This window comes from Acanthochromis polyacanthus, chromosome 4 (genome assembly GCF_021347895.1).
Source record: "Acanthochromis polyacanthus isolate Apoly-LR-REF ecotype Palm Island chromosome 4, KAUST_Apoly_ChrSc, whole genome shotgun sequence".
Taxonomy (NCBI): Eukaryota; Metazoa; Chordata; class Actinopteri; family Pomacentridae; genus Acanthochromis; species Acanthochromis polyacanthus.
Genome location: NC_067116.1, coordinates 210916 through 222603, shown reverse-complemented (window position 1 = coordinate 222603; position 11688 = coordinate 210916). Strand labels below are relative to the sequence as shown.

General features: G+C 51.8%; 1 protein-coding gene and 27 non-coding genes across 28 annotated transcripts in view; 1 reads left to right on the top strand and 27 right to left on the bottom strand.

The window, feature by feature from the left end:
• Window positions 1–11688, top strand: part of LOC127533707 (NLR family CARD domain-containing protein 3-like) — a 258303-nt gene that overhangs the window by 108369 nt on the left and 138246 nt on the right. The gene's annotated exons all lie outside the window — the stretch shown is intronic.
• On the bottom strand, window positions 343–457 carry LOC127533871 (U5 spliceosomal RNA). Its single transcript, XR_007941747.1, has one exon. It is a non-coding gene; the product is annotated as a U5 spliceosomal RNA (small nuclear RNA).
• LOC127533810 (U2 spliceosomal RNA) lies at window positions 899–1089 on the bottom strand. The gene has a single exon (XR_007941686.1). It is a non-coding gene; the product is annotated as a U2 spliceosomal RNA (small nuclear RNA).
• On the bottom strand, window positions 1267–1377 carry LOC127533814 (U5 spliceosomal RNA). Its single transcript, XR_007941690.1, has one exon. It is a non-coding gene; the product is annotated as a U5 spliceosomal RNA (small nuclear RNA).
• LOC127533829 (U2 spliceosomal RNA) lies at window positions 1586–1776 on the bottom strand. Its single transcript, XR_007941704.1, has one exon. It is a non-coding gene; the product is annotated as a U2 spliceosomal RNA (small nuclear RNA).
• LOC127533873 (U5 spliceosomal RNA) lies at window positions 1953–2070 on the bottom strand. The gene has a single exon (XR_007941750.1). It is a non-coding gene; the product is annotated as a U5 spliceosomal RNA (small nuclear RNA).
• On the bottom strand, window positions 2518–2708 carry LOC127533799 (U2 spliceosomal RNA). Its single transcript, XR_007941675.1, has one exon. It is a non-coding gene; the product is annotated as a U2 spliceosomal RNA (small nuclear RNA).
• Window positions 2889–3002, bottom strand: LOC127533811 (U5 spliceosomal RNA). Its single transcript, XR_007941687.1, has one exon. It is a non-coding gene; the product is annotated as a U5 spliceosomal RNA (small nuclear RNA).
• LOC127533872 (U2 spliceosomal RNA) lies at window positions 3449–3639 on the bottom strand. Its single transcript, XR_007941748.1, has one exon. It is a non-coding gene; the product is annotated as a U2 spliceosomal RNA (small nuclear RNA).
• Window positions 3820–3934, bottom strand: LOC127533870 (U5 spliceosomal RNA). The gene has a single exon (XR_007941746.1). It is a non-coding gene; the product is annotated as a U5 spliceosomal RNA (small nuclear RNA).
• On the bottom strand, window positions 4148–4337 carry LOC127533851 (U2 spliceosomal RNA). The gene has a single exon (XR_007941728.1). It is a non-coding gene; the product is annotated as a U2 spliceosomal RNA (small nuclear RNA).
• Window positions 4517–4631, bottom strand: LOC127533802 (U5 spliceosomal RNA). Its single transcript, XR_007941678.1, has one exon. It is a non-coding gene; the product is annotated as a U5 spliceosomal RNA (small nuclear RNA).
• On the bottom strand, window positions 4844–5034 carry LOC127533847 (U2 spliceosomal RNA). Its single transcript, XR_007941723.1, has one exon. It is a non-coding gene; the product is annotated as a U2 spliceosomal RNA (small nuclear RNA).
• Window positions 5215–5329, bottom strand: LOC127533806 (U5 spliceosomal RNA). Its single transcript, XR_007941682.1, has one exon. It is a non-coding gene; the product is annotated as a U5 spliceosomal RNA (small nuclear RNA).
• Window positions 5776–5966, bottom strand: LOC127533833 (U2 spliceosomal RNA). The gene has a single exon (XR_007941709.1). It is a non-coding gene; the product is annotated as a U2 spliceosomal RNA (small nuclear RNA).
• On the bottom strand, window positions 6148–6262 carry LOC127533869 (U5 spliceosomal RNA). The gene has a single exon (XR_007941745.1). It is a non-coding gene; the product is annotated as a U5 spliceosomal RNA (small nuclear RNA).
• On the bottom strand, window positions 6475–6665 carry LOC127533832 (U2 spliceosomal RNA). Its single transcript, XR_007941708.1, has one exon. It is a non-coding gene; the product is annotated as a U2 spliceosomal RNA (small nuclear RNA).
• On the bottom strand, window positions 6847–6961 carry LOC127533868 (U5 spliceosomal RNA). The gene has a single exon (XR_007941744.1). It is a non-coding gene; the product is annotated as a U5 spliceosomal RNA (small nuclear RNA).
• LOC127533846 (U2 spliceosomal RNA) lies at window positions 7174–7364 on the bottom strand. The gene has a single exon (XR_007941722.1). It is a non-coding gene; the product is annotated as a U2 spliceosomal RNA (small nuclear RNA).
• LOC127533805 (U5 spliceosomal RNA) lies at window positions 7546–7660 on the bottom strand. The gene has a single exon (XR_007941681.1). It is a non-coding gene; the product is annotated as a U5 spliceosomal RNA (small nuclear RNA).
• Window positions 8107–8297, bottom strand: LOC127533835 (U2 spliceosomal RNA). Its single transcript, XR_007941711.1, has one exon. It is a non-coding gene; the product is annotated as a U2 spliceosomal RNA (small nuclear RNA).
• LOC127533804 (U5 spliceosomal RNA) lies at window positions 8479–8593 on the bottom strand. The gene has a single exon (XR_007941680.1). It is a non-coding gene; the product is annotated as a U5 spliceosomal RNA (small nuclear RNA).
• On the bottom strand, window positions 9038–9228 carry LOC127533821 (U2 spliceosomal RNA). Its single transcript, XR_007941697.1, has one exon. It is a non-coding gene; the product is annotated as a U2 spliceosomal RNA (small nuclear RNA).
• LOC127533807 (U5 spliceosomal RNA) lies at window positions 9409–9523 on the bottom strand. Its single transcript, XR_007941683.1, has one exon. It is a non-coding gene; the product is annotated as a U5 spliceosomal RNA (small nuclear RNA).
• Window positions 9970–10160, bottom strand: LOC127533839 (U2 spliceosomal RNA). Its single transcript, XR_007941715.1, has one exon. It is a non-coding gene; the product is annotated as a U2 spliceosomal RNA (small nuclear RNA).
• On the bottom strand, window positions 10342–10456 carry LOC127533876 (U5 spliceosomal RNA). The gene has a single exon (XR_007941753.1). It is a non-coding gene; the product is annotated as a U5 spliceosomal RNA (small nuclear RNA).
• Window positions 10901–11091, bottom strand: LOC127533838 (U2 spliceosomal RNA). Its single transcript, XR_007941714.1, has one exon. It is a non-coding gene; the product is annotated as a U2 spliceosomal RNA (small nuclear RNA).
• Window positions 11273–11387, bottom strand: LOC127533795 (U5 spliceosomal RNA). Its single transcript, XR_007941671.1, has one exon. It is a non-coding gene; the product is annotated as a U5 spliceosomal RNA (small nuclear RNA).

Below are 11688 nucleotides of genomic sequence, written 5' to 3'. Positions count from 1 at the left end.
ACGCCACTTGGAAACGAAGGGTATACCTCAGCCCGACCCTAGGGATCTGCTGCTCCGGTGTGGCCCCTGCGGCCATCCTCACGGTGTGTAGAAAACGCCTCAGCAGCTGGTGTAAGACTCCGACAAAACACTTGATCTTAGCCAAAAGGCCGAGAAGCGATGACCCATGACCGTTTGCTGAACGGGCCCAGCCCCCTGGCGCAGTTCTCACTTGTGCTGGTGCACTGTTTTCACCGGGCTGCGCTAGTGGCTTCTGCCTGGTGACCTCACACACAAGCTCCACTCAGCACCGCCCAAAAATCTGTCAAGCACAGCTCCTTTGCTTTCAACAAACAGATATGGCTCTGCCAGACGGCAAAGCCTGCCAAAAATAGGATAAACTCGTTGGAGTCACTCTCCACGGAAGTCTTTAGTAAAAGGCGAAAGACTTGTACGTTATGAAGAGAAACCAGAGTAAGTCTGCCTTTCTGCAGAAGAAGCAGCCCAAAAGCCTGGTTGTCACAGGCACCACACTCATGGTGAGACTCGCTTGCATTGGTCACGGGTAGCAGATGCCGGGCCACGCCCAGTGCACCTCACCTCCCCGTGTTGCCAAAGGCTCCGTCCAGTCGTATTGCGGCCAGTCGGACGGATGACCAATCCTACTGCGGCCGGCCGTGTTCTGACCGTTCCCTGGTTGTTGGGACTCGGGCCTCGGAAAGTGAATAAGGCCTTTGCCGTCCGCAGCCAGATTAAAACCATTCTCTCTTCAAACTGATTTGGATAAGCATGAAAACGCCACACAAGCACCTCACGCTGCTGGCTTTGTTTGACCGCTTTGGGTTCATTCTCTGACCTCACAGTGTGTGCTGCAGTGGTTGTCTTTTATGTCTGTGTCTTTTCATTCCACAAGGCCAGAGAAGGGTGCACCGTTCCCGGCGGCACTGCAATGCCGGGTCGATGCGTGGAGTGAAAGGAGCAAGCCCCTCGTTCAGCTCCCAGTGCTAAAAATGCGTTTAATATGTAGTCCTCACATGGAGGACATATCAGATATTAAACTGATAAGAACAGATACTACACTTGATCTTAGCCAAAAGGCCGAGAAGCGATGACCCATGACCGTTTGCTGAACGGGCCCAGCCCCCTGGCGCAGTTCTCACTTGTGCTGGTGCACTGTTTTCACCGGGCTGCGCTAGTGGCTTCGCCTGGTGACTCACACACAAGCTCCACTCAGCACCGCCAAAAATCTGTCAAGCACAGCTCCTTTGCTTTCAACAAACAGATATGGCTCTGCCAGACGGCAAAGCCTGCCAAAATAGGATAAACCGTTGGAGTCACCTCCACGGAAGTCTTTAGTAAAGGCGAAAGACTGTACATTATGAAGAGAAACCAGAGTAAGTCCCGGAAGTGAATGAAGGCCTTTGCCGTCCGCAGCCAGATTAAAACCATTCTCTCTTCAAACTGATTGGATAAGCATGAAAAACGCCACACAAGCCCTCACGCTGCTGGCTTTGTTTGACCGCTTTGGGTTCATTCTCTGACCTCACAGTGTGTGCTGCAGTGGTTGTCCTTTATATGTCTGTGTCTCTTTCATCCACAAGGCCAGAGAAGGTGCACCGTTCCCGGCGGCACTGCAATGCCGGGTCGATGCGTGGAGTGAAAGGAGCAAGCCCCCGTTCAGCTCCCAGTGCTAAAAAATGCGTTAATATGTAAGTCCTCACATGGAGGACATATCAGATATTAAACTGATAAGAACAGATACTACACTTGATCTTAGCCAAAAGGCCGAGAAGCGATGACCCATGACCGTTTGCTGAACGGCCCAGCCCCCTGGCGCAGTTCTCACTTGTGCTGGTGCACTGTTTTCACCGGGCTGCGCTAGTGGCTTCTGCCTGGTGACCTCACACACAAGCTCCACTCAGCACCGCCCAAAATCTGTCAAGCACAGCTCCTTTGCTTTCAACAAACAGATATGGCTTGCCAGACGGCAAAGCCTGCCAAAAATAGGAATAAACTCGTTGGAGTCACTCTCCACGGAAATCTTTAGTAAAAGGCGAAAGACTTGTACGTTATGAAGAGAAACCAGAGTAAGTCTGCCTTTCTGCAGAAGAAGCAGCCCAAAAGCCTGGTTGTCACAGGCACCACACTCATGGTGAGACTCGCTTGCATTTGTCACGGGTAGCAGATGCCGGGCCACGCCCAGTGCACCTCACCTCCCCGTGTTGCCAAAGGCTCCGTCCAGTCGTATTGCGGCCAGTCGGACGGATGACCAATCCTACTGCGGCCGGCCGTGTTCTGACCGTTCCCCTGGTTGTTGGGACTCGGGCCTCGGAAAGTGTGAATGAAGGCCTTTGCCGTCCGCAGCCAGATTAAAACCATTCTCTCTTCAAACTGATTTGGATAAGCATGAAAACGCCACAACAAGCACCTCACGCTGCTGGCTTTGTTTGACCGCTTTGGGTTCATTCTCTGACCTCACAGTGTGTGCTGCAGTGGTTGTCCTTTTATGTCTGTGTCTTTTCATTCCACAAGGCCAGAGAAGGGTGCACCGTTCCCGGCGGCACTGCAATGCCGGGTCGATGCGTGGAGTGAAAGGAGCAAGCCCCTCGTTCAGCTCCCAGTGCTAAAAATGCGTTTAATATGTAGTCCTCACATGGAGGACATATCAGATATTAAACTGATAAGAACAGATACTACACTTGATCTTAGCCAAAAGGCCGAGAAGCGATGACCCATGACCGTTTGCTGAACGGGCCCAGCCCCCTGGCGCAGTTCTCACTTGTGCTGGTGCACTGTTTTCACCGGGCTGCGCTAGTGGCTTCTGCCTGGTGACCTCACACACAAGCTCCACTCAGCACCGCCCAAAAATCTGTCAAGCACAGCTCCTTTGCTTTCAACAACAGATATGGCTCTGCCAGACGGCAAAGCCTGCCAAAAATAGGATAAACTCGTTGGAGTCACTCTCCACGGAATCTTTAGTAAAAGGCGAAAGACTTGTACGTTATGAAGAGAAACCAGAGTAAGTCTGCCTTTCTGCAGAAGAAGCAGCCCAAAAGCCTGGTTGTCACAGGCACCACACTCATGGTGAGACTCGCTTGCATTTGTCACGGGTAGCAGATGCCGGGCCACGCCCAGTGCACCTCACCTCCCCGTGTTGCCAAAGGCTCCGTCCAGTCGTATTGCGGCCAGTCGGACGGATGACCAATCCTACTGCGGCCGGCCGTGTTCTGACCGTTCCCCTGGTTGTTGGGACTCGGGCCTCGGAAAGTGTGAATGAAGGCCTTTGCCGTCCGCAGCCAGATTAAAACCATTCTCTCTTCAAACTGATTTGGATAAGCATGAAAACGCCACACAAGCACCTCACGCTGCTGGCTTTGTTTGACCGCTTTGGGTTCATTCTCTGACCTCACAGTGTGTGCTGCAGTGGTTGTCCTTTTATGTCTGTGTCTTTTCATTCCACAAGGCCAGAGAAGGGTGCACCGTTCCCGGCGGCACTGCAATGCCGGGTCGATGCGTGGAGTGAAAGGAGCAAGCCCCTCGTTCAGCTCCCAGTGCTAAAAATGCGTTTAATATGTAGTCCTCACATGGAGGACATATCAGATATTAAACTGATAAGAACAGATACTACACTTGATCTTAGCCAAAAGGCCGAGAAGCGATGACCCATGACCGTTTGCTGAACGGGCCCAGCCCCTGGCGCAGTTCTCACTTGTGCTGGTGCACTGTTTTCACCGGGCTGCGCTAGTGGATTCTGCCTGGTGACCTCACACACAAGCTCCACTCAGCACCGCCCAAAAATCTGTCAAGCACAGCTCCTTTGCTTTCAACAAACAGATATGGCTCTGCCAGACGGCAAAGCCTGCCAAAAATAGGATAAACTCGTTGGAGTCACTCTCCACGGAAGTCTTTAGTAAAAGGCGAAAGACTTGTACGTTATGAAGAGAAACCAGAGTAAGTCCCGGAAAGTGTGGAATGAAGGCCTTTGCCGTCCGCAGCCAGATTAAAACCATTCTCTCTTCAAACTGATTTGAATAAGCATGAAAACGCCACACAAGCACCTCACGCTGCTGGCTTTGTTTGACCGCTTTGGGTTCATTCTCTGACCTCACAGTGTGTGCTGCAGTGGTTGTCCTTTTATGTTTGTGTCTTTTCATTCCACAAGGCCAGAGAAGGGTGCACCGTTTCCGGCGGCACTGCAATGCCGGGTGGATGCGTGGAGTGAAAGGAGCAAGCCCTCGTTCAGCTCCCAGTGCTAAAAATGCGTTTAATATGCAGTCCTCACATGGAGGACATATCAGATATTAAACTGATAAGAACAGATACTACACTTGATCTTAGCCAAAAGGCCGAGAAGCGATGACCCATGACCGTTTGCTGAACGGGCCCAGCCCCCTGGCGCAGTTCTCACTTGTGCTGGTGCACTGTTTTCACCGGGCTGCGCTAGTGGATTCTGCCTGGTGACCTCACACACAAGCTCCACTCAGCATCGCCCAAAAATCTGTCAAGCACAGCTCCTTTGCTTTCAACAAACAGATATGGCTCTGCCAGACGGCAAAGCCTGCCAAAATAGGATAACTCGTTGGAGTCACTCTCCACGGAAGTCTTTAGTAAAAGGCGAAAGACTTGTACGTTATGAAGAGAAACCAGAGTAAGTCCCGGAAAGTGTGAATGAAGGCCTTTGCCGTCCGCAGCCAGATTAAAACCATTCTCTCTTCAAACTGATTTGAATAAGCATGAAAACGCCACACAAGCACCTCACGCTGCTGGCTTTGTTTGACCGCTTTGGGTTCATTCTCTGACCTCACAGTGTGTGCTGCAGTGGTTGTCCTTTTATGTTTGTGTCTTTTCATTCCACAAGGCCAGAGAAGGGTGCACCGTTTCCGGCGGCACTGCAATGCCGGGTGGATGCGTGGAGTGAAAGGAGCAAGCCCCTCGTTCAGCTCCCAGTGCTAAAAATGCGTTTAATATGTAGTCCTCACATGGAGGACATATCAGATATTAAACTGATAAGAACAGATACTACACTTGATCTTAGCTAAAAGGCCGAGAAGCGATGACCCATGACCGTTTGCTGAACGGGCCCAGCCCCCTGGCGCAGTTGTCACTTGTGCTGGTGCACTGTTTTCACCGGGCTGCGCTAGTGGCTTCTGCCTGGTGACCTCACACACAAGCTCCACTCAGCACCGCCCAAAAATCTGTCAAGCACAGCTCCTTTGCTTTCAACAAACAGATATGGCTCTGCCAGACGGCAAAGCCTGCCAAAATAGGATAAACTCGTTGGAGTCACTCTCCACGGAAGTCTTTAGTAAAAGGCGAAAGATTTGTACGTTATGAAGAGAAACCAGAGTAAGTCTGCCTTTCTGCAGAAGAAGCAGCCCAAAAGCCTGGTTGTCACAGGCACCACACTCATGGTGGGACTCGCTTGCATTTGTCACGGGTAGCAGATGCCGGGCCACGCCCAGTGCACCTCACCTCCCCGTGTTGCCAAAGGCTCCGTCCAGTCGTATTGCGGCCAGTCGGACGGATGACCAATCCTACTGCGGCCGGCCGTGTTCTGACCGTTCCCCTGGTTGTTGGGACTCGGGCCTCGGAAAGTGTGAATGAAGGCCTTTGGCGTCCGCAGCCAGATTAAAACCATTCTCTCTTCAAACTGATTTGGATAAGCATGAAAACGCCACACAAGCACCTCACGCTGCTGGCTTTGTTTGACCGCTTTGGGTTCATTCTCTGACCTCACAGTGCGTGCTGCAGTGGTTGTCCTTTTATGTTTGTGTCTTTTCATTCCACAAGGCCAGAGAAGGGTGCACCGTTTCCGGCGGCACTGCAATGCCGGGTGGATGCGTGGAGTGAAAGGAGCAAGCCCCTCGTTCAGCTCCCAGTGCTAAAAATGCGTTTAATATGTAGTCCTCACATGGAGGACATATCAGATATTAAACTGATAAGAACAGATACTACACTTGATCTTAGCCAAAAGGCCGAGAAGCGATGACCCATGACCGTTTGCTGAACGGGCCCAGCCCCCTGGCGCAGTTCTCACTTGTGCTGGTGCACTGTTTTCACCGGGCTGCGCTAGTGGATTCTGCCTGGTGACCTCACACACAAGCTCCACTCAGCACCGCCCAAAAATCTGTCAAGCACAGCTCCTTTGCTTTCAACAAACAGATATGGCTCTGCCAGACGGCAAAGCCTGCCAAAAATAGGATAAACTCGTTGGAGTCACTCTCCACGGAAGTCTTTAGTAAAAGGCGAAAGACTTGTACGTTATGAAGAGAAACCAGAGTAAGTCCCGGAAAGTGTGAATGAAGGCCTTTGCCGTCCGCAGCCAGATTAAAACCATTCTCTCTTCAAACTGATTTGAATAAGCATGAAAACGCCACACAAGCACCTCACGCTGCTGGCTTTGTTTGACCGCTTTGGGTTCATTCTCTGACCTCACAGTGTGTGCTGCAGTGGTTGTCCTTTTATGTTTGTGTCTTTTCATTCCACAAGGCCAGAGAAGGGTGCACCGTTTCCGGCGGCACTGCAATGCCGGGTGGATGCGTGGAGTGAAAGGAGCAAGCCCCTCGTTCAGCTCCCAGTGCTAAAAATGCGTTTAATATGTAGTCCTCACATGGAGGACATATCAGATATTAAACTGATAAGAACAGATACTACACTTGATCTTAGCCAAAAGGCCGAGAAGCGATGACCCATGACCGTTTGCTGAACGGGCCCAGCCCCCTGGCGCAGTTCTCACTTGTGCTGGTGCACTGTTTTCACCGGGCTGCGCTAGTGGATTCTGCCTGGTGACCTCACACACAAGCTCCACTCAGCATCGCCCAAAAATCTGTCAAGCACAGCTCCTTTGCTTTCAACAAACAGATATGGCTCTGCCAGACGGCAAAGCCTGCCAAAAATAGGATAAACTCGTTGGAGTCACTCTCCACGGAAGTCTTTAGTAAAAGGCGAAAGACTTGTACGTTATGAAGAGAAACCAGAGTAAGTCCCGGAAAGTGTGAATGAAGGCCTTTGCCGTCCGCAGCCAGATTAAAACCATTCTCTCTTCAAACTGATTTGAATAAGCATGAAAACGCCACACAAGCACCTCACGCTGCTGGCTTTGTTTGACCGCTTTGGGTTCATTCTCTGACCTCACAGTGTGTGCTGCAGTGGTTGTCCTTTTATGTTTGTGTCTTTTCATTCCACAAGGCCAGAGAAGGGTGCACCGTTTCCGGCGGCACTGCAATGCCGGGTGGATGCGTGGAGTGAAAGGAGCAAGCCCCTCGTTCAGCTCCCAGTGCTAAAAATGCGTTTAATATGTAGTCCTCACATGGAGGACATATCAGATATTAAACTGATAAGAACAGATACTACACTTGATCTTAGCTAAAAGGCCGAGAAGCGATGACCCATGACCGTTTGCTGAACGGGCCCAGCCCCCTGGCGCAGTTCTCACTTGTGCTGGTGCACTGTTTTCACCGGGCTGCGCTAGTGGCTTCTGCCTGGTGACCTCACACACAAGCTCCACTCAGCACCGCCCAAAAATCTGTCAAGCACAGCTCCTTTGCTTTCAACAAACAGATATGGCTCTGCCAGACGGCAAAGCCTGCCAAAAATAGGACAAACTCGTTGGAGTCACTCTCCACGGAAGTCTTTAGTAAAAGGCGAAAGATTTGTACGTTATGAAGAGAAACCAGAGTAAGTCTGCCTTTCTGCAGAAGAAGCAGCCCAAAAGCCTGGTTGTCACAGGCACCACACTCATGGTGGGACTCGCTTGCATTTGTCACGGGTAGCAGATGCCGGGCCACGCCCAGTGCACCTCACCTCCCCGTGTTGCCAAAGGCTCCGTCCAGTCGTATTGCGGCCAGTCGGACGGATGACCAATCCTACTGCGGCCGGCCGTGTTCTGACCGTTCCCCTGGTTGTTGGGACTCGGGCCTCGGAAAGTGTGAATGAAGGCCTTTGGCGTCCGCAGCCAGATTAAAACCATTCTCTCTTCAAACTGATTTGGATAAGCATGAAAACGCCACACAAGCACCTCACGCTGCTGGCTTTGTTTGACCGCTTTGGGTTCATTCTCTGACCTCACAGTGCGTGCTGCAGTGGTTGTCCTTTTATGTTTGTGTCTTTTCATTCCACAAGGCCAGAGAAGGCTGCACCGTTTCCGGCGGCACTGCAATGCCGGGTGGATGCGTGGAGTGAAAGGAGCAAGCCCCTCGTTCAGCTCCCAGTGCTAAAAATGCGTTTAATATGTAGTCCTCACATGGAGGACATATCAGATATTAAACTGATAAGAACAGATACTACACTTGATCTTAGCCAAAAGGCCGAGAAGCGATGACCCATGACCGTTTGCTGAACGGGCCCAGCCCCCTGGCGCAGTTCTCACTTGTGCTGGTGCACTGTTTTCACCGGGCTGCGCTAGTGGCTTCTGCCTGGTGACCTCACACACAAGCTCCACTCAGCACCGCCCAAAAATCTGTCAAGCACAGCTCCTTTGCTTTCAACAAACAGATATGGCTCTGCCAGACGGCAAAGCCTGCCAAAAATAGGATAAACTCGTTGGAGTCACTCTCCACGGAAGTCTTTAGTAAAAGGCGAAAGATTTGTACGTTATGAAGAGAAACCAGAGTAAGTCTGCCTTTCTGCAGAAGAAGCAGCCCAAAAGCCTGGTTGTCACAGGCACCACACTCATGGTGGGACTCGCTTGCATTGGTCACGGGTAGCAGATGCCGGGCCACGCCCAGTGCACCTCACCTCCCCGTGTTGCCAAAGGCTCCGTCCAGTCGTATTGCGGCCAGTCGGACGGATGACCAATCCTACTGCGGCCGGCCGTGTTCTGACCGTTCCCCTGGTTGTTGGGACTCGGGCCTCGGAAAGTGAATAAAGGCCTTTGCCGTCCGCAGCCAGATTAAAACCATTCTCTCTTCAAACTGATTTGGATAAGCATGAAAACGCCACACAAGCACCTCACGCTGCTGGCTTTGTTTGACCGCTTTGGGTTCATTCTCTGATCTCACAGTGTGTGCTGCAGTGGTTGTTCTTTTATGTCTGTGTCTTTTCATTCCACAAGGCCAGAGAAGGGTGCACCGTTCCCGGCGGCACTGCAATGCCGGGTCGATGCGTGGAGTGAAAGGAGCAAGCCCCTCGTTCAGCTCCCAGTGCTAAAAATGCGTTTAATATGTAGTCCTCACATGGAGGACATATCAGATATTAAACTGATAAGAACAGATACTACACTTGATCTTAACCAAAAGGCCGAGAAGCGATGACCCATGACCGTTTGCTGAACGGGCCCAGCCCCCTGGCGCAGTTCTCACTTGTGCTGGTGCACTGTTGTCACCGGGCTGCGCTAGTGGCTTCTGCCTGGTGACCTCACACACAAGCTCCACTCAGCACCGCCCAAAAATCTGTCAAGCACAGCTCCTTTGCTTTCAACAAACAGATATGGCTCTGCCAGACGGCAAAGCCTGCCAAAATAGAATACACTCGTTGGAGTCACTCTCCACGGAAGTCTTTAATAAAAGGCGAAAGACTTGTACGTTATGAAGAGAAACCAGAGTAAGTCTGCCTTTCTGCAGAAGAAGCAGCCCAAAAGCCTGGTTGTCACAGGCACCACACTCATGGTGAGACTCGCTTGCATTTGTCACGGGTAGCAGATGCCGGGCCACGCCCAGTGCACCTCACCTCCCCGTGTTGCCAAAGGCTCCGTCCAGTCGTATTGCGGCCAGTCGGACGGATGACCAATCCTACTGCGGCCGGCCGTGTTCTGACCGTTCCCCTGGTTGTTGGGACTCGGGCCTCGGAAAGTGTGAATGAAGGCCTTTGCCGTCCGCAGCCAGATTAAAACCATTCTCTCTTCAAACTGATTTGGATAAGCATGAAAACGCCACACAAGCACCTCACGCTGCTGGCTTTGTTTGACCGCTTTGGGTTCATTCTCTGATCTCACAGTGTGTGCTGCAGTGGTTGTTCTTTTATGTCTGTGTCTTTTCATTCCACAAGGCCAGAGAAGGGTGCACCGTTCCCGGCGGCACTGCAATGCCGGGTCGATGCGTGGAGTGAAAGGAGCAAGCCCCTCGTTCAGCTCCCAGTGCTAAAAATGCGTTTAATATGTAGTCCTCACATGGAGGACATATCAGATATTAAACTGATAAGAACAGATACTACACTTGATCTTAACCAAAACGCCGAGAAGCGATGACCCATGACCGTTTGCTGAACGGGCCCAGCCCCCTGGCGCAGTTGTCACTTGTGCTGGTGCACTGTTTTCACCGGGCTGCGCTAGTGGCTTCTGCCTGGTGACCTCACACACAAGCTCCACTCAGCACCGCCCAAAAATCTGTCAAGCACAGCTCCTTTGCTTTCAACAAACAGATATGGCTCTGCCAGACGGCAAAGCCTGCCAAAAATAGGATACACTCGTTGGAGTCACTCTCCACGGAAGTCTTTAGTAAAAGGCGAAAGACTTGTACGTTATGAAGAGAAACCAGAGTAAGTCTGCCTTTCTGCAGAAGAAGCAGCCCAAAAGCCTGGTTGTCACAGGCACCACACTCATGGTGAGACTCGCTTGCATTGGTCACGGGTAGCAGATGCCGGGCCACGCCCAGTGCACCTCACCTCCCCGTGTTGCCAAAGGCTCCGTCCAGTCGTATTGCGGCCAGTCGGACGGATGACCAATCCTACTGCGGCCGGCCGTGTTCTGACCGTTCCCCTGGTTGTTGGGACTCGGGCCTCGGAAAGTGAATGAAGGCCTTTGCCGTCCGCAGCCAGATTAAAACCATTCTCTCTTCAAACTGATTTGGATAAGCATGAAAACGCCACACAAGCACCTCACGCTGCTGGCTTTGTTTGACCGCTTTGGGTTCATTCTCTGATCTCACAGTGTGTGCTGCAGTGGTTGTTCTTTTATGTCTGTGTCTTTTCATTCCACAAGGCCAGAGAAGGGTGCACCGTTCCCGGCGGCACTGCAATGCCGGGTCGATGCGTGGAGTGAAAGGAGCAAGCCCCTCGTTCAGCTCCCAGTGCTAAAAATGCGTTTAATATGTAGTCCTCACATGGAGGACATATCAGATATTAAACTGATAAGAACAGATACTACACTTGATCTTAACCAAAACGCCGAGAAGCGATGACCCATGACCGTTTGCTGAACGGGCCCAGCCCCCTGGCGCAGTTGTCACTTGTGCTGGTGCACTGTTTTCACCGGGCTGCGCTAGTGGCTTCTGCCTGGTGACCTCACACACAAGCTCCACTCAGCACCGCCCAAAAATCTGTCAAGCACAGCTCCTTTGCTTTCAACAAACAGATATGGCTCTGCCAGACGGCAAAGCCTGCCAAAAATCGGATACACTCGTTGGAGTCACTCTCCACGGAAGTCTTTAGTAAAAGGCGAAAGACTTGTACGTTATGAAGAGAAACCAGAGTAAGTCTGCCTTTCTGCAGAAGAAGCAGCCCAAAAGCCTGGTTGTCACAGGCACCACACTCATGGTGAGACTCGCTTGCATTGGTCACGGGTAGCAGATGCCGGGCCACGCCCAGTGCACCTCACCTCCCCGTGTTGCCAAAGGCTCCGTCCAGTCGTATTGCGGCCAGTCGGACGGATGACCAATCCTACTGCGGCCGGCCGTGTTCTGACCGTTCCCCTGGTTGTTGGGACTCGGGCCTCGGAAAGTGTGAATGAAGGCCTTTGCCGTCCGCAGCCAGATTAAAACCATTCTCTCTTCAAAC